The 18,849-nt window shown below is 39.4% G+C and overlaps 1 protein-coding gene across 3 annotated transcripts in view; it reads right to left on the bottom strand.

The window, feature by feature from the left end:
* PELI2 (pellino E3 ubiquitin protein ligase family member 2) overlaps nt 1–18,849 on the bottom strand; it is a 78,785-nt gene that overhangs the window by 27,913 nt on the left and 32,023 nt on the right. The window lies entirely within an intron of this gene.

Raw genomic sequence — 18,849 nt, 5'->3', positions numbered from 1 at the left:
AGGCAGAACTGAAAACAAGGCTGGCCCTGATGCTGAGACTTTTTAAAAAAAAAATTGAGGGAAAAAAAAACCAAAAAAACCACAGACCATCTCTTCATGCAGATGGCATGGCTCTGGGAGTAACTAGTACTGCCTCCTCACCTTGCAAATTGAGGACAGTGAGAAAGCAGTAAGTACATATCCCACTCTCAGTCACCTACCTGAACTATAACAAAGTGTTAGCAACCAAATTCTGGATTCATTTATCAGAATGTTTTAACCCTGCAAAAATGTTGTAGTCCAAGTTAACAGCTAGGTTCACAAAATATATCCAATACTAGTACAGGGAGGTTCAACTAAAGCCAACTATTTAACTACAGCATCTTTGTCTATTTACTGACTTCAGTGTGGAACACCAGATTGGGGAAATTTTCAGTATTACCGGTTCGCTATGTAAAGCAAGTACAAAAGAACTGTCTGAAAGCACTTAAGCTAAAACATGGGTCATATCTGCCACTAAATAGCTTCGACATCACAGTGAAGCCAAAGAGAACTTGTACATCAGTCCAACACAGTCACTGCTGCAAGTATGCCACATCCTCAGCCTCTGCCCCCCAGAGCAGAATGCTCCATCTACCCGATCATTTAGCTACATTCCAAAACCCAGGGTGTGTAAGGGTGAGCACAGGGCAATTAACACCCAGGAAAATTCAAGCCCATAGACAGACATCTGACAGAGCAGCCACATCTGTTTCACTTCTGTCAGATAAAGACCACCACAGCCCATTACTATTCTGAGTCGGCAGCAAAATCCCTCCCTCTGTAGCTTTGGAACAGAATAAATTTTGCTTAGTCTAGATTGTACTGAAGGATATTCTGCAGCACAATTCCTAGTGTTCAGAGAAAGTAATTAGGGGATTAGTCGCCTCTATTGGTCTCAGTTCCTGTTATTTTCATTGTGTTCTCAAATTCAAATCTTCTGTCATTTTTCAGTAAGATTAATTCAGACAGAGGGGAGGAAGGAAAATTTATGTCCCTTAAATTTAAATCTATCATACCAGCTTAAAGATTCAAGCCACAAAGATTTGGTTTAAAATTTATAATACTGGGGTTTGGTTTTAGCAGGCTGTGCTAGATGCAGTCATATCTGTAAGTTACCACTTATCTCTTCTGCAATTTATTACAATTTACAGCAAGCTTTACAGGCAACTTGCTTTATATTCATATGTTAGATAAGAGAACAGCTCATCAAAAGCTATGCACTTCATACAACATGGTTTTACCACTGATATGACCTGTTTCACCCTCTTCCCCAAACACACATACAGGCGCTCTCAAAAATAAACAAGGCAGAACTCTGTCCTGTGTTAACACTTTTTTCCCCCCGTATGTACATTTAGTAATAAGGCCCAAGTTATCTGAACATATGATCAAAAAGATATTTTTTTAAAAAGGTACAAGACAAGACTAGAGTTGCAGCAGCAAAATTACAGGATAAGTCACTGTTTCTATGAAAAATACAGACTAGTACCTAATGATGTATGGGATTTGGGGGTTTATAGTGAATGAAATAAACACTGAGAAACAATATTACACAATGCACTTCACAGGCCCACAGCATAAATAAGGCATGGTTTTAATTAGTGCTATGGAATATCAAGTGATTCTGAGGGTAAAGCAGCCTGTATTTATGTGGAGAATATAGAAAGCCTATGAAATGACATACAGCAAAAAGCACTTTGAGTACCTTTGTTTTCCCCACCAGCATGCCTAGGCACAAGTTCACATAAAAATTAGTGTTTCCCAGTATTAACTGATTTTAATCAAATTTTTAATTTGGTGTCTTGAACCACTTGATTTCTTAAATCAGCTGTGTAAACCAGGTTTTAACAAGCTGGAAAATAACTGCATTGAACTCCTCTCCTGGCAGAGCTTTGAATCTGTCTTGTGACAGTTAGGGGCATTTGGCACTCGGTACTATTAGGCTGCCCATAATAAAGATAAATGGGTTCTAGATTATTGCTTACATTTAAGAATTCATAAATTTACATCCATTTGAGAGTTTTAATAGCAGTATTTGACATGATTCAACCCACCTCACCATCCACAATTTTACAAGTTTACTGAAAAGCAGAACAAAACCACCCTCCCAGTATTTCCTCTCGAGTCTTTTGCACTGCAGCACAACACACACGCAGCGTGACAAGCCTGCGAGACTCCCTTGTATAACACCACACTAAGTTCAAGTTACAGCTCTGTGAGCTTCCAAAAGACTTTGCCCCGAGTTTAACGCTTTTGACTGCTGTCAAGACATTCCTTGTTTTCCCTTGGAGGCAGCACATGAGCTGCAGATTGCCAGTTAAAAGAGTGTTGGTGCAGACACCTACACATTTTGTGTACCGCTGAAGAGATTACTGCTTACTCACTCTTTGCAGCCCACGACCACAACTGCTGCCAGTGGAACAGCTTGTGTAGATGGTCCTGAACCTGCCCAGGTCCATGAGCTGAGCTGGCCAACACCCACTATTTTTGACCAAGTGGTTTAAAGGACAAACCGCTCTCATCCACACAACCGGGTCTGAAGTTTAGTCTGTTGATTATGCACGTTATACAGGTTTTTAAGCTTATTCGACACATGAAATGAATACATATTAACTGATGTTTATTACAGACCAATGTTCATAAGTTTCAGAGCTTTGACAATTCCAGCATAAAAATGATGCTGCAGATAAGAACAAGAAGACTGTCTTCTGCAAGCACTCTGACAAAAAAGCCCATGACCACTTTCCAGAAAGTTGCTGCATAAAAGCAGTCCCAGAATCATCCAAGTCATTTGCACCATCCCTTCTTTCTGCACCAACCTCCATCTTCCAGACTTACCTACCCTTTATGTCCTCTTGACCAAATAGCTAACGACTGTTGTTCCATGATTCGGAAAACATATATTGTATTATATCTATATAGTATATCATTTAAAACATTGAAATCACATGGCTTGGGTAAAGTGTTAGTCAAATTCCAGTACACTTCTGGAATATCTGGATGGTATCCATAGGAATCCTCAGGACGCCGAATGTACAAATGGCAAGTTAAGTCAAATGAATATGACTGAATTAGGAAGCAGCTATAGCGACTCCCTAGAGCAAACGCTATCTACAAATACATGATCAGATTATCTAATGCAGGTAGCAGAAGAAAAATCATGAATAGACTGTTTTAATATAAAATAAACAGCTGTGACTGTGAAGATCAAATTGCTAGAACTGAACAGCCACCACTCTGCTGAGCTAAAAAAGTAATTTAAGAACAGTTAATGTGGGAAACTGCACTGAAACAAATTGATTCTTTCACAAGGTATGAACTGTGAAGCTACAAAACCCAGTAGGAAACCTAATTAATGACAACAGATGAAAATGGCAATCCAGATCAAATGCCAGATAAAAAAATAATTAAGAAATTACATATTTTTAGAGCAAATACAATAAAAGGAAATGCAAAGAAAATTATAATCTCTTCAAAGTCAATATAACTAAAGAATGTATTCAAATTCACATGTACCATAAATTGTAACGAAAAAAAGCTTACCGGTATTTGTAACACCAGTGCAGACTCACTGATCCTTAAAAACAATAACTAAATAACATAGTATTGTTGGAGAAATGCAGACCACAGAGTGCAATGCCAATAAATTTTTTTTTATGTACAGATTGTACACAAATAGGTAGCTTTACTTAAAGCATTACTTTCAGAAAACAGTAGCAGAACCCTTATTCAGTTCTTCAAGAAACATGTATGGAAGGGTTTGAGTGGCTCAATAACTGAATGCACTCCCCACCTGCAACATGACTTTGAACAGCTTACTGTCTCAGCACATCTTGTCCTATCAAAACATTAATTTTTGCATTGAGTCTCCAATGCTTTAATAAATTTCTGGGATAATGACATTCATTCAGTAACAGAAAGCCTAGTAAATGAGGTAATATGTAGAAAACATTTCACAACTAAAAGGTTTTTTTCCCCCAGCTACATCAATCTATCCTGCTAGATCAACCTTTATTATTATAGCTATTATATGTAAAAAGTAATTTAGAACATCTTTAAGTGTCTCATTTTGGCCTTTTAGTTTCTGTACACTGCAACTGATGTGAAATTATTTTCACTCAAGAGATTCACCCTCTGACAGTTGTTAGGCCAGTGAGTACACATCAAACAGGGATTTAAAGTGACAGCAGAAGCTATAAACCAAAATTTCTGTTTGATTATAAGCCATTTTACACTACATACAGCATCATTCCAAATTTACAATTCCGCAGATTAAGTACAAGCTTCTGTCTGAGGATTTTTTTGGTATTGGATTTTGTTATCAAGCCTCTGTAAGAGCGGCAAGTCTCCTAAATCTCTGCTCCATTCAAGGTGGACAGCAACTGCTTTGTCCAATGCAGCACCAGAAGCCCCAAGAGCTGAGCGGGTTCCTCCGCAGTCCCGCAGGCATGGGGCTTTCACCTCCTTCCCTGCAACAGGATGCCTCTGCAGACAGAGCTGAAGCTACAAATCACATAGGGGCAATAAAGCTGGTAGCTTCCTTTAGTCTTCCAAGACTAATGCTTCCCAGGTTTTCTATCCACATTGTATACACAAATATTACTCTAAAAAGTACTATCACTTTCTACATATAAAGAAGTGAGTCTCAATTTTGGCATTTACTCCCCCAAAGGCCCTAATTTTTATTTTTTTATTTATTTTTTTACAACATCCAGTTTCACACATTGCAAACAGTGGCTACTATACATACAAGGACATTTTCATCATTCTCAAAACACCGTAGTTACTGCAGCACAACTTACCTCACCCCCACCCCAGCTTTAAAGCAAGCAGTGAGCATCTGCTTCAGAATAACCAAATACCTCCGTGCACTTCGTATTGTCTGTCTCCAGAAGAACACTAAGTAATTCAGAGTTTAAAATCCTAATGAGCATTTCTTTATCGGCTCTAATTTTCCCCATACCAGATCTCTTCCGATTTCATCAGTTGTCCCCATGTTGCAGTTGGGTTTTTTGTTTTTGTTTTGGGGATTTCTTTTGGTGGTGGTTGGTTGTGGTTTGTTTAAGTACACTGTGTTTGGCAGATCTTTCAATCTGCTCCACACTAAATTGATTTCATCAAGATATTAAAAGTCATCGTTCTTACTAGCTTTCTCCAATAGTTAACTATTCTCCTAAACAGCTTCCCATTTGAGTTGGTTTGGCTTCAACTTCTAGCTCTCGTTATTGATTCTCCTGCTAGAACAGACTGCCTTTTAGTACCCCGTATTTTCATGGCTGCAGGATGCACACTAGCAGAGCTCAATAGTCTCTGAGAAGCAAAACAGACTGTTCTTCAAGGAGCTTCAGCTTTCACACAGCAGCAAGTTAAAATTGCTAGGCAGTTGCTGCAGTTCAGAAGCAAATTTGTGAGCCACTTTCTGCCATGGAAATGGCAGCTTCTTCAGTAGCTGTGGTAACTTGTAGAAAAGCTAGTTTAAGCTGCCAGTTTTCATTTGATGCTATACAAGTCAGACTCTCTCTATACCCTCCTTCAAACCACTTTCGCAACTCCTGTTTGCATCCTCTCCAATTTTTCAAAATCCTTCTGAAAACTTGACAGCAGAGCTGCACATAGTATTTGATTACGCAGCCTCATCGACTATACAATGCCACCATTCCCTTACTCCCCCTACTGCTCTTTTCATCCAAGCCAAGAAATCTACTACTCCTTTTTACTGCTTGTAGAAAACTCTGGTTTCCAAGATACAATCCCTGTTGCAATAGCTATAGGCCCTATTGAAACACTCCAAATATTTAGCTTTGCTAGTATTTTGGCTATAGTTAGATTACACCTTTTTTAAAAGCTTGTTATCACCAAGCCATCTAGACCACTGTACACAGCCACCTTTATTTACTCTTCTGACAGTTAAATTGCTATGAGTTTTGTCAAAGGAAACTTGCGGGTTTTGTTATCTGGGGTTTTCTTTGGGTTTGGGTTTTTGTTTTGGGTTGTTTTTTTTTTTTTTAATTTTCTTTCACATGATGCATTTAACACTGCAAAATGCTTACCACTATGGAACCCCATTAGTCATCAGCTGAGGGATTTGTTTCACAAATAATTTATTGGGATTTAAATTAATAGCCAGCTGTTAACAGCTAAGATATCACCAAGAGCTCCTTCCCACTTCCCTCTTCTTGACTTTTCATACCACAGTATCTTTTAAAAAAAATATCTTAAAGAACAAGGAAAATGCAACACACAAGTTATCATAAATCAGCTGTTCTACTGTCCTCATACACAATTCTCACATCACAGCATCCCACAATACTGTGGGGCACCAGCAGTTATTTAATCCCTCAGTTAAAAACAAGTAAGCTTCCTCATATTCACCATAGTAACAGCCCAGTTAGACTTATCACCGGGCAGCTGAACCACAATAGCTTGTTTAGGATTATATGCAACAGGGTATTGATACAGTTAAATCAGACAAGTTGCATGCTGAGGTCCCATATAAGTCAGCAGATTATTGACTGAAGCACATCATCCACAGAACTGTGTTCACTACCACCTATTCCCATCCTGTACATGGAGCTATAAAATTCAACCCCATTCCCTAATCATCCAGTTTACCTTTTCACACTCTTAGTGGCCCATTAAAACTCTTCAGGAATTCCCCCACTGCTCTAATATCAGTAATCAATTACCAAGCCAGCGTGTGCTCTCGCTCTCTTTGGCCACTTTAAGGTTCTCAGAAACACACTCATTTAGAAGTGTTTCTTCTAGTACTTAGTAAGCCAAGACTCACCTTATAATTCTCCAGTGAACTGACACACACCGTTCTGCTTTTCCCTCCAAACACAGGCAACAAATGAAAAGGCACTGAAAAGGTGTTGTGTGAGCTTTATCCTGCCCACCCACCGTTGGGAAGCAGAGAGCCAGGCTCTCTCATGTTCCTAACAAACGTAAAGAATGCCTCATTACTTCAACTATAGAAAGGATACCACAAGGGGCCCAACCTAACAGAAATGGATATGGAACTAGATCATGGTGTTCATGCTATGCTCCTGCCCCTTCCTCAGTGAATGGGAGGGTAATACTTTAGAATACCACATTTGCTGTTCCTACTTCCCCATACACTTTCTCAAAGTGTCTTTTATTATATCAGCATTTCATTAATGCAACTCCTCAGCAAGTTACAGAAATGTCAAAGGAAGTTTCTTCTCAAATGATGACTTACACAGATTCTTTGCATTACTATGTAGGCAAGCAAGGAATTTTTTCGGACTAGAGCCTGCTGAATGAGTTTCTCGCATATGCTGCTCAGCACACCATAGACTGTTCTCCCGGGTGCTCTCAATTATCTTCAACCCAGATGACAATTCCACTTGCAAAAAATTAGGGTCATCCTTCATATAGTCCTGTCTTCCATTGAAATGGAACAATATAATGCATAACACCAGAACACTGAATTCTCACTGGTCATGGCACATTTTTTCCCCCGCCTCCTCTTTGCTGAGGGGGTCTGAGAAAGCCAGGATTTGCATCATGCCAAATCTACGTATTGACATATTCTCTTTTAAGAAAAATATTTTGGCTAGACCTGCCCATACCACCTCTGTTTCTAGAAATAAATACTGAACAACAGTAAACATTCATTTTCCAGGCATAGACAGAGGACCGTGAATTGCAGATAGCTACTTAAATACATTCTTTTGAAAAGATTATAGACTTTCCCTTAACAAGGAGCTATAAAAGCATGTATAAAGCATTCGTTTCCCCAACGTACACTCAACACCTAAATGCTGGCAAAAATATCACTATATACACTATGGAAAAAGAACTATGCCCCACTAAAATACATAAGCAAAAAAAGAAAGATGCATGTAATTTAAAAAAGTATTCTAATATGAATTATATGGAGTTTAATCTTTTAAAGGGTCTTGAAATATTAGGTGCCCAACTGACACATTCTTATGCAGTGGGAAGCATAAGCATAAGACAGTTTTTGTGTACATAACCCAACACATCTTTATCAGTCTTGTGCTGAGGCTCAAACTTAGATTTAATTGCTAAAACTGTCGAATGGAGGTTTAAGTGTTATGAAGAGACAAAGCACTGCCTGAAGAGGACGATGTTACCACGATACATAACTAACAGCCTGGAAGGTCGGAATTATTAAATACTTGCCCTCAGGGTTGATTAGCAAACCTAAAACTTCAGGAAAGCCTGCTTAAATACACTATCCCATCATGAAATTGCTGTTATAGCATAAGAGTTAAAGTATTATGTGCCTGTCAAACTGCATTAAGCAATATTAGAAATACACTAGTTTAAAGCCATTTCAGAGATGCAATTGTCCCTGTTTTTAGCTGAGAGCAGTGAATGAGCTGATGCAGCAGAACAGTCGATATTTTTGCTACATCACTATCAAACAAGTAGGTTTAAATACTAAAAGGTCTGTCAGAATTCACACAGATTCTCCTGTTGCTATAAGAACAGCAAAAAAAAAAAAAAAAGGCAGTTACATGTTCCATCTGCAAGTATGAAATACTACACACAAAAATATTTGTTGTCTCTGCTGAATCCTGAACTTCACCATGCTGCGAAACAGAAGCAGCTGAAGAGCAGCCACTTTAATGAAGCCCCACGGGAGGACAAAGATAGAGATAACTGCAGCTTTGTATCACTGCACATCAACCTGACTAACTTCTGTTAGCAAGTTCAAATGCATTTTCACAAATTAAAGAATTTTTTATTTTTCTTTTGTTTTTAGTTAAAAACAAACAAAAACCCCACACAGCACTTATGGAAAAGGCATTCAGAAAAGAACAATGCGCTTAAATTGTAGGAACAAAAGACAGACATTCCTCCTAGAGGAAAAAAGCTGAGTTGTTATTATGAAGCCTCTCCAGCACAAACCCTACAGGAAAAATGAGCTGAAATTCTGTCCAGATCTAGAAAGACTCATTTTTATTTGTGACACCAGGAGATCACAAATCAGTGTTCTGCCGCTAGACACGCAGAAAGATGACTGACTTTCAGCTCAGACTAGCTTCCAAGCAAAATAATAGTACTGAGGAAACGACAGCTATGAAAGAACAGCATGTATCCTACATTTTTCCCTTCAGCAGTGAAAGGCTTCAGTACCAAGGAAAATATAAAAACAGCAGAAGAGTATGAAGTCAACTGTAACATGTAATTTTTGATGCTTGCCTCTGTGCATCTTACTTAGCAAAGCACATGAAGTACTGATTTTGAGTATGATATAGTAAAGCAAAGACATAATCTAGTGTAACTAATATTCTAATTATAGAAGCATGTGTATTACTCCAGGATTCACCTTCACCCTTCACAGAAACGTGAACAAACAGCAATGCAATAAAATCCTACAATTTCCAGCTGTACAAAGTCAAGACCTATTTATTCATGAAGATTCAAAACCAGGGTTCAGTGAAGATTTTAGGATTTCAGCCAGAACCAGTAGCGTTCTGAACTACTTTCACGAACACCAGCATTGAAAACAAATTATTAAGAGAACAATCTGTAGTTCTAACATTTTAGATTATTAAAATATCTTTTCCAGATCTAATGTTACATGTGAATATTCTGTCAACACACCTCCCCCCTTTCTGTTGCTACACTGCCATAATTTGTGTTCAGAGACAAGGGATGAAATCTCTATGGCAAAAACAAGTTTCTCATTTTGCCAGCTCAAGAGGAAAAAATTAAAAATCAAATGCTACGAACACATTTGGTTGGTATTGTGGATTGATATATGGTTTGACAGGGTGCAAGTGTTAGTGGTATGAATGAAAAAACCTGGGACACATCAAGTCTCACAATTCCTATTTTTACTTTGTACGTATTCTAGTAGGAACAAGGCTCTACAACAAGTAGTGGGTGCTAAGCACAGTGCATATATGTTTTATATATTAAATGCAAAATGAGAAAGAAAGTTCTCTTTAAAAAACCCACGAGTACAGTTTTTGAAAAGAAAAATGTTAAAAGAAAATGTTCAGCAATGTTTTTTCAAAGAGCTCAGCCAAGGCATCTCACTGATAGCTGTCATAGGCCAGCTAGAAAAAAGAAAAACCTAAACCAGCCTCAAGACTCAAGTAGTAAGGTGTCCCTTACTTCTCAGTGACACAAGAGCACTGAGCAGAGGAGCAGCCCAAGATAGGTAACTGGCAGTGGATGGGAAAGGGGAGGTGCGTTGGGAAGGACCGTAACTGCAGAAGAGCTTTAACCCATCCTTTCAAACCATTTTGTTAAATCAAAGCCCACTTCTTTAAGCTATGTATTACATCCACTTTTGTAAGATGTGCAGGAGATTAGGCATAAGGGAATAAACCCAAACCTGATATTAAGGCTTCATTATCAGCTTGTTTCCAAATTATATGACATTTTCTCATAAAAAGTTATTAGAATACATTCTTCCAAAACTATGTCACAGCCCAATCCTATATATTATTTAAGAGTTTAATGCAACCTCCTCAGCCCCAGTTTTTAAAGCTTTAAAGTCTCAGCAGAGTTGGGAACTATCTCTCAACCCAAATCACCAGAAAGCAACCCTTCACTTTTTACACATACAACCAACCAAACTGCATACTGGACGAGAAAACAACCTGCCCCAGAACAGTGTAAATACTTAGTTTTTGCCAAAAGCACTTTAATATAACTACAATCCCTATTTCAGAGGTGTGGTGGTTTCCTCCAACCTGAAGCAAAGCATACACTCAGTGTAACATGTTATTAATAAAGAACTACTACAGCAAAGCATAATAATAAATTGAATTAATACAGCACTGACAATGCCAAGACATTTAGTACATTTTTTGCTTTTCTGCTCTGCCTGCAATTGCTTGCTGTTGACAAAATTACGTCAGCAAATTCCATCAAAGGTGAATCTTACTCCACTCCAAGTCTTCCACTAGTCTCCATGAAAGAGCATTCAAACATCTTACCAGCTATAGTTAATAGGCACTAAACACACACATTTAAATGTATCTGAGATGCTTCACGAAAAAGGGTTGCAACTGTAAATCGCATGCCCCCCCACCCCCCAGATTTAAGTTTCCCTTATCAATAGTTGTGTATTTTAGTGACAAGAGTATGGTATCTAGACCAATGCATAAACAGAAAACCAACCAAACCCAAAAATAAAGTGCATAAGCAGCAAACCATCATGTCCAATTCACGTGAAGATTTTTCATTTTAATGAAAACCTACATTTTATTGTAATTGTCTATTAAATACATATTGATGCACAACAGGAAGAGTTACACTAATCATACAAGAGACATTATGTACCTGTAACATGCATTTCAAGTGCTCTCTCCTTCCTGTTAATCAAGCCTGAGAAACACGAGACTGAGACAATCCTGGAACACTAAACAGGCTGATTAGATAAGAATCTAGGTATCTGTGATTTATGAACTTTTACTAGCACTAACAACTCAATTCACAAGTTGGCAAGTGAAAGCCAAGAAAGAACTGCCTTTAAGACAGACCATTCAGGGCTAAAAAAGCCAGCCTTAAATATCAGCAGAGCTATGCACCATTAGCAAATGATTCTGGGTATGACATTTCCTTGAAGGAGACTTCCTTGACTTCAAAACAAAGAGAATTGGAATCTTGGCAAGAGGACAGAACAAAATGACCCTACAAACACTCCTTGGGTGTTTGGCAGAAAAATTACTAGAGGACAACAAATTACACAAGGCTCCAAAAATGTTAAACGGTCACTGTACCCAAACTTGCTAGGGTTCCTTCTGGAGTCATCTTTAAGCTAGGACTAAAACAGCAATTAAGACACCTAAATAAGTATGACCTACCATACATATCAGATGGCTAAGCCACTACTGAGTCACCACAGCCTTGATCAAAAGAGGCACATGCTGCTCAGCTGAGCCACCTTCTAGACTCTGCTGACGTACAGACTAAACCTGCACAGACAAGGCTTCAACATCTTCACACCTATAGCAAGTGTGTCAAACACTGGTGTTGGTCTCAGACTCAAGCCCAGCCTTAACGGCCCTGACACTCCTTTCAGCGACCTCCACAAGCAAGAGCTGCTGAAACAGCTAGGCTGCCAAAGTGATGGACTAGTTCTACTGTATCGACCTTTGAGCGCTGTTGTGGTGTTTTGTTTTTATCTACTGCAAAGTGGCTTATTCAGAGCAATTTTAGGCAGGACTGTTTCACCTACTCAAATAGGGTTGCTCCCAGATGTATCGGAGATCATCTAATTCGCACTAATGCTCTGCTATCAACGCTGCAGCTAAGCATTATGTGGCACACACTAGAACAAAAAGGATTACTGCTTCATGAAAGCTGTAATATTTGCTTGTTGAGACAGAACCATCATCTCCCAGCATTTGCATAGCCTGCAATCCTACCTGAGGCAGAGGTATTGTTTTTTACATTCCAAAATCATCTCCTTTTCAGAAATTTGTTTGAAGCCAACCGACCCTTTGACCTAGGAGGGTGCCTCTACACTCCTGTTCCAAAATGGTTTAGTGCTTTTAAAGTTACACGTGTTTACCTTCACTGACACCACGTAAAAACACTGTTTCAGTCTGAAAAAAGCTCAGCACATTCATACTGCCACACAACATGATGGTATTCCCTCGTCATCAGTATTTGGTATGAATATATATATTTTTATCGTTATCGCTAAAGTTTAATCAGAGTATTTTCTACATAGAATTCCTGTGCAGTCACAGGAAAATCAGGGCTCTACTTTTTCACCTTAGCAAATACATCATCTAAAGATAGACAGAGACTGCAGGAAGGGAAATCCCTCCTGAAGGTGATGGAATCAAGCAATGCAATGCCACTGCCTCACCTCCACCATCACACAAATGTCAACTTTCCAAAGCATTAAACAATGTTCCACATCAAGAGTTTAAAAAATGAGGAAGACTGAACTAAAGCAATAGCAGACAGGACAGCAGCAAGTACGCAGATACTGGTATAGAGAGAGATTAATTCTAGAGCACTAAGGATTTGAAATAAACTTAGATGTTACAGAGGTTTGCAGGGTAGGTGCAGGCTAATCTATCAGGATTTGGGGATGTTCTTCCCACCCACTCCCCAGGAAAAAGCCTTCTGAACTTGAAGGTCTGGAATTAATCCCCACAGCAAACAGGAAGAAAAAGATTCTGCCAAAGAGTTTTAATAATAGATTTATAAGAAGTAACTGTTGTCCAACATCCAATATTGGAACAAAGTACAAGGTATAGAACACAAATTCCTGTTCAGACTTACTGAATGAACTCCATACTCAAATTTTACTGTAAAAATTTTATATCCATTGATCTAAAGCTACTAATTCTTTAAATAACGATTGGAATGCTTTTTTCCCCAAATCCCTGAAATATTTTCATGGCAAAAGCCATAAAACCAGTTTAGAAAAATATCTGTAAAGCACACAATGCATCATCCAAATATGTACATTTCATAGTGTTCGACAAAAACACTTCTAGAAGAGTTTTGAATTAGACTAATGAATGGGGCTACTACCTTAACTTGATAGCCTGATCTTTTCACAATCTACTCAAAACCTTGGATAAATTCATACATCCAAAGAAAATTAAAAGATATGCAACATCTTTCCTTTATGAAATCTTGTTCTATTATTTCCAGAAAAGAAAAGGTCCTTAGGAAAATTCTGTTTCTATATGAATCACATAATGACACAGCAATACTCTAACTCCAGTGCTATCTGCTACTATAATACAAAGACACTAAGACACAACATTAAATAACCAAAATATTTTTGAGCAGGGTAACTAGAGTTAGACCTTCCCATTAACAGTCAAGATAACAGAGTGATATTTTAAGATATTCTACATGGGTTGACTCTCGCACAAAAATGCAAACATGTTGTTTTGACTCACAGTTTATTTATTCCACTCAAGCAGCAATAAGTCAATTTTTGTGACAAAACACCAAACAGTAAGATTTGAGAAAGCTTTGAGGGGGAGGGGTGATTTAGGAAGAACACTTTATGAGCCATTAGAAGTTTCATAATCCAGCTTTCCAAGGCCAGCTTTTCATTTGGAACAAAGTAAGAGCAGCTGCCCATGCTGAAGCGAGGTCAGCTTTCTTCCTGCCTGCCTCCCACCTGGACCACCAAGGCACTGCCTTATTGCTGACCTTCAGCAGTGGAAGATTCCTTGGTGGGCTGAAGCAGAGAGAAAATGGTGTGGAAAACCAAATGCCAGCATAAGAAAACAGGGAGGAGGAAAATATTTCTGCATGTCTTACACATTAGTCTATTGTCTAAAGTTTATAATAGCAAATGTCATTATATGAAGGCTAGCAGTCAAAAGTAATCCATAAAGCCCCCCTGAAGTTCCTTTCAGTCTTCCTTCCAGTTTTTGTGGGTTTGCAGTCCCTATCCTATTCAAGATTTCCTCCAAACCTGCTTGGTAGAAAATTCAAAACTAGTAAGGTTTGGATATATAAAGTACAGTGTGATCAAATGTGCAAACCAGAAAAACCAGCCTATAATTGCTGAAGATCTTTTTTGACCATTCATGCACTCTTTTTGCATTCATGCAGTACAGATACGAAGTTTTGCTTTAATAACAAAACCTCAAGCACAAAACCCCCACACCTCTCCACCACAGGATCTCCTTAATTACCTTTTCTGGAATTCTGGAGTCAGGAGGAGACTGCATGTTAAACAGATGCATAGTCAAAATACCGTGAGGGAAAGAGCTTTTAAGAGAGAGGTTGGTTATCTGTGTCATCACAGCTTAAATCCATCCATCCATACAGTGAGGGACTCCAAGCAGAACTACTCAAGACTCAGTTGTGCAAAAACAGTCTCCCAAAGTCCACACTTAAGCCAAGGACTGCAGGACAGCTTTTCCCACATACAGCATCTGGGTATTTCGGCAGTAGCGTTACACTGGTGACACGTAACTAAGGCCAATCTCAGGAACTGAACCATTCTTTTAGAAAGACAGCACAACTCGTTCAAGAATGCACATACCTTATAAAAAGCAAGGAGAGAAAAAGATGGAATGAGTAATCTCATTCAGCTAAGATTAAGCTTCAGCAACAGCAGCTGCTTAGGAAGAGCACTGTCTGGGGAAGGGAACAGAAGCTCTAATCCTCAGAGGCCGTAACCCCTACCCAAAGAACAGCTTCTCTGAGGATTCCCCAAAGAGCTGGAGAACAAGCAAGCTGCTACAGGTTCAGAAATAGTAGGATCATCCAGAATATAGATGTGTATGCTCTGGTCCCACAAAGTCTTGATTTCCAGGAGGAGTCTGATCCTACAAAAGGAAATATCCTTTCAGCTGAACTTAACTGAGATTTGAGATAAAGGAGCAATAAAAACCAGCAGTTTGCCTTGCTGCAGAGCAAGTATTTAAATGTGGTTTGTATCACCAGGAAAGTTCCAGGTTTTTTTCAGATTCCCCTTCTCGAAAACAATATCCCTCACTGAAGCTGTTCAGACACAAGAGCTCTCCAAGCTGCAAACTGGGAGTGCTTTGTCATCTAAGCCTCTCACCAGTTGAAAAGTCTGGGAGGAGAAACAGAATTGGGCAGCTACAGGTAACTACATGCAGACCCTGGAACTGAAGTTTTGTTGGTCACAGGGGAGCCATGAAACAAAGTTAAACAAGTAAAAATCAAGCCTGCTGTTTGCTTCCCCTTTCCTTACCCTGCGTTAGGGCAAAGGAGAAAGAAAAAGTATGTCTCAGTATCTTAAACCTAGAAAACAGGAATTGTTCCCAGGGAAATCTCTGGAACCACAAAAGTGGTAGTTGTCAACATCGAAGGCTGAGCACACAACACTTCTGGATGATCCCAGTCCAAGACAGGTCGCTGTTAAGGCACTGGTTTCATGCTCACGAGCAACTAGTCAAGTGCCAGGCCAGTAGCCACTGGAGAGAGAGTTTCAGGAGAAATACGTGAATCTGACTTCAGCGTACACCAAATCAGTTTTTTTCAGCCAGACAGGGACCAATACCCTTCCTTGGTTGCCAACACTAGAAAGCAGAGGAGAAGGCATCCATCATTCCCTGACTGTAGTGAGCTCAGTGTAGGAGACATCCCTCTGAGCTCAGACCGATAGGAGCTGGAGGAAAACAGAGTACTGTACAACCAAGCAAGCTGGCAGTGCAGGGCTTTTAATGAGCTTCCTCAAGTCACAGCGATAGGTATCTGCTGTTACTGAAATTAGAAGGCCAAAGTATGTATTACCACACACATTATCCATACCAGGCATCTGCAGAGTCCAGAACTTCCTGAAGTACTGGCAGAATCACTATGGACAAGAGACATATCCAGAATTTCAAGACAAGTCTGTACATAACACATGCAGTCTTGAATCGAGGTCATGTAAGTACAAGCTCTGATGCAGACCCAATGGCTAGACAAGCTTGCTTCCATGGAAGGACAGCTCATGAGATGATAAAAATAAAAAAGATAATGATCTTGTAGAAGAAAACCCATAGTGCTGAAGAATTCTGAATTGCTCTTATGACTGCCAAACACAGGTAACAATTTCTGCGCACAGCGCTAAAGAGCTTGGAGCATTCAGTGAATGAACCATCACCACAAGCACTTTGCTGGGGATACAGCCCCTCAAGAGTACTCCCTGTTTTTTCCTAAAATCTTTGTAAGTTCTTCGGTGTTGAGTAGGAGCAAAACAGCAGGATCCCAGAACAAAGTAGTCCTGCATCTAAAAAAGTATAAACACACCTAAGACAAGAGACCTATAGTGGAAAGAGGAATCTTGTAGTCTCACAAGTCAGTCATCCCTCTAGTACTTCACTCAGTGCAAATATAAAATTACTCATTTTACGGATGTAGTCATAAAAGACTCCCAAACAGAGAAATATTTAGACTGTTATTTCAGTCAACAAAAATCTCAAGGCACTCTGGAAAAGAAGTATTTTCTATTTTCTAAAAAAGGGATATCAGCTGTGCGTTTCTTTGAAAAGTTACTGTTGGCCCATGAGGCTTGAACTGCTGTGTTTTCAAAATAACTGCCTCTCTCAACAAGGCCTTAGAGCATAGGAGTCACATCTACTCTTTGATGCAGTTCCAGCTCCTCTGTTCCAGGAGAGCTGTTCCACACTGCTATCACTGAGTATACGCTACCTTATTCTTCCAACACACAATTCATCCATTTAACACAATTTCATTTGGACATTACAGTTTGAGGTAACAGGAAAAGCACATATATCATTAGCTGCATGTTCCTCTTGGCACCGCATTTTCTTTTGGGAATGAAAATATATACATAACATTAGCAACAAATACTCCAGGAGCCTTCAATTTTATCAAAACAGGGTAACACAAAAATAACGTGCACACTGCCTTACACCTCCCTCATAGCACCAGAGCTCTGTCTTCAGTTCTGTGGTACAAGTCTCAGTCAAGTCCAGACACTGTGTCATACATGCTATGAAACTACATTCTATACAGCTCAGGATCCAACTGTCTCTCTCTACAGGGGCTTTGCAGTTCAAAGCTAATGTGAAAGTTGCACTTCAGACCTGTGTGAAGTCCCCCCATGACAGAGGTAATGAAGCATGTGTCCAAAACAGTAGCTAGGAATTCCTACTTTACAGATGCCTCAGACTCTTCTAACAGTTGTATACAAGCCCCTGTAGCCATCAGGCTGTTCACAATTGTGCTGCAGCACAGCCCACCTACACACCTGGAATGCAACAGCAGGTCACCACTTTTTAAAATTCTAGTGAAGTTCTCATTCAGTAATGCCAGCTTGCAACGTGTTACCCCTGACAGCAAGTTCCAAGTTCAAAAGGCAGTACATTGTGCTCAGTCCATGTGGCTTCATTCAATCCAAAACCAGTTTCAGGTTTTCTCCTAACTTTTATGAAGCTCAGACCAGCCCAGCTCTCAGGAGACATGCCCTTCTAAGACCAGATCCATTCCAGCCAATTAAGAGTCTGAATAGAACATGTGTAACAGCACAGACCTTTACCGCTACAGTAGGTGGTCCAAAATTTCCACTTTAAATCCTGAGGAATGGTAAGGGTAAGCATGCAGAAACCAGTCAAACTGGAACAAGATAGTTTTAAACAAGTTGTGCTATACAAAGCTAAAGCAGTGAAATTGTTTCTTTCAGTGAAACGAGCGTCTCTGCTGCCTGCAGTAGAAATCCCCCTTGTAGCTTTTCCAGTGGCACAAACAATTGAGGACATTCCCTGATGGGCAAAGGCATCCAGCATCTGACCTTACACTACAGCATTTTAAACTCAGCTGAGGTAGTCTCTACTTTACCTAGCTCTGCATTACCACAGGACCAAACTCCCCCACGTTATTTCTGACAAGGTTAAGGAAGCTGCAAACTGATAGGAATTGCACAGCAGTGGGTTACACAGCCCGGCTCCCAGAGGGAAGGGAAGTGGAAGCATACGGGGAAATGCAATGCTCCCAAGTTTAACACTAGCCCTGGTGATCACTGCACCTTCCTTTGCTTTCAAAGGGCACCCAACTTCATATAGAATCTGCTCCAAATACTGATTTAAAACAGATGTAGTTTAAACAGAGTTTACAAGAAAAGCATTTTTTGATCTTCTGTCTACCCTCTGAAGGGAGAGCATGAAAACAAAAAACAACATTAAGTCATAAAAAAAATAATTGTTGTAGTCCTCAGCAATTTTTAATTCCTTTTCCTTCACTAAACATCTGTTTTTTGTTAGAAAACACTGTAAAATGATTTTCCAAAACCTTTGACATGCATTCTGCTCAATAGGTCCCAAAACTTCAGGAAGGAGAGCTTCAAACCAACCAACAGTTGTTATTTATTAAGCCCTACTAATGAAATTTCTCTAACCATTTTCTTCTGTC

This window comes from Falco punctatus (assembly GCF_963210335.1).
Source record: "Falco punctatus genome assembly, chromosome: 7".
Taxonomy (NCBI): Eukaryota; Metazoa; Chordata; class Aves; order Falconiformes; family Falconidae; genus Falco; species Falco punctatus.
This window is presented reverse-complemented; position numbering and strand designations above follow the sequence as displayed.